The 2,109-nt window shown below is 41.3% G+C and overlaps 1 non-coding gene across 1 annotated transcript; it reads right to left on the bottom strand.

The window, feature by feature from the left end:
- Positions 1–1,068: 1,068 nt before the first annotated feature.
- On the bottom strand, positions 1,069–1,203 carry LOC122686364. Its single transcript, XR_006338733.1, has one exon. It is a non-coding gene; the product is annotated as a small nucleolar RNA SNORA48 (small nucleolar RNA).
- Positions 1,204–2,109: the final 906 nt, after the last annotated feature.

Below are 2,109 nucleotides of genomic sequence, written 5' to 3'. Positions count from 1 at the left end.
CATCTGGTCCCATCACTTCATGGGAAATAGATGGGGAAACAGTGGAAACAGTGGCTGACTTTATTTTGGGGGGCTCCAAAATCACTGCAGATGGTGATTATAGCAATGAAATTAAAAGATGCTTACTTCTTGGAAGGAAAGTTATGACCAACCTAGATAGCATATTAAAAAGCAGAGACATTACTTTGTCAACAAAGGTCCATCTAGTCAAGGCTATGGTTTTTCCGGTGGTCATGTATGGATGTGAGAGTTGGACTATAAAGAAAGCTGAGTGCAGAAGAATTGATGCTTTTGAACTGTGGTGTTGGAGAGGACTCTTTTTTTTTTTTTTTCTTTCTCATCTCTTGGAAGGAGTTTTATTTTATTTTATTTTTTTTTTTGGGGGGGGGGTTTGTCATGAGTCCCTCGGACTGCAAGGAGATGCAACCAATCCATCCTAAAGGAGATCAGTCCTGGGTGTTCATTGGAAGGACTGATGCTGAAGCTGAAACTCCAATACTTTGGCCACCTCATGCGAAGAGTTGACTCATTGGAAAAGACCCTGATGCTCGGAGGGATTGGGGGCAGGAGGAGAAGGGGATGACAGAGGATGAAACGGCTGGATGGCATCACCAACTCGATGGACATGAGTTTGAGTAAACTCTGGGAGTTGGTGATGGACAGGGAGGCCTGGCATACTGCGATTCATGGGGTCGCAAAGAGTCGGACACGACTGAGTGACTGAACTGAACTGAGAACCAATTTTTTCTTATAACCCATTGAATTCACAAGCACTCACATTTGGGCATTGGTCAGGGATTAGAAAATAACTCAGAAGGGGAAAAAAGCAACTGAAACACTAGAAAGACTGAATAAATAAGAAACCAAACTTGCACCCGACTTATCCAGACACTCGGCCAAGATGCCTAAGGTCATTGGTAAGTACTCAGTTCTCCTATAATGCTATCAAAAATATCTACCATAGAAAAAGATCAGAAATTGTAATATTTGCATTGCAAAAAGTATAAGGCTTAGGTGATGTGTGCTCATGTGTATTTATTTTTTTTATTTTTTTATTTTTATTTTTTTCCATGTGTCCAGGGCATGAACCAGGCATGGGCACAGAGCAAAAGCCAAGCTGGGATAAACAAGGAGTTGTTTTGTCCCTCACTGATATGAGACAGCCGCCACCAACCAGGTGCCACTCTACCCAGGTCAGGGACAGCTCATGTGTATTTATAAAAATAGGTTAAAATACAATTTAATGAAATCTAAAAAAGGAGCTAGGGAATTAAAACCATTTTCCATATTCTATTTATTTCTTCTTATTTTTTTCTGCTAGAAAAATATCTACAAAAATTGACATAAATAAATGTGTATGCTTATTAACTCCACCTGCAACTCAGGCCTCAGATTTCTGGCAATAATGAGCTACTTTTAAGTTTCTCTAAGTTTCATGATTACTTCCCATAAAGATGAATGAGGGGTGCTTAAAGTCACCTGTTGGGGAGCATCGCTACTCCCTTCTTGCTAGAAATCCTCCAAGGATTTCAGCTCCTTCCAAGGATCGGATTGGCAGTCACCGAGATAACTGTTCTAAGTGAAAGTTTAAATAGTTACTCAGAGCTTCCATGATGCTGCACTCCACTGGTTCTTTTCAAATATCTGGTTTTCTCTGTTTCCTCATATTTATTTTTCCTTCATTTTATTATTAAATATGGAATTTCCCAGGTTTCCAGACACAGCCGATTGTTCTTCCTAGTCATCTTCTCTCCCAATTAATTTCCTTCCCTCTCAGAGTCTTGACTATAACATGTTAAGGACTTTCAAACCTATGGATCCTCACAGGCTTCCCAGGTGGGACAGTGGTAAAATGGCATTGGCACTCTTGCCAATGCAAGAGACACAAAAAATGAGGGCTCAATCCCTGGGTCGGGAAGATCCCCTGGAGTAGGAAATGGAAACTTACTCATATTCTTGCCTGGAAAATACCATGGACAGAGGAGCCTGGCAGGCTACACTCCATAGGGTTGCAAATAGTTGAACAAGACTGAGCTCACAGGCACACCAATTGAGCGTTTGATCCCTGGGTCAGGAAGATTCATGAATGCACAGTCCTCGCACTAGCAA

The sequence above is a fragment of the Cervus elaphus genome, chromosome 29 (genome assembly GCF_910594005.1).
Source record: "Cervus elaphus chromosome 29, mCerEla1.1, whole genome shotgun sequence".
Lineage (NCBI taxonomy): Eukaryota > Metazoa > Chordata > Mammalia > Artiodactyla > Cervidae > Cervus > Cervus elaphus.
The sequence above is the reverse complement of the archived record's forward strand: the minus strand, read 5'-3'. Positions and strand labels throughout refer to the sequence as shown.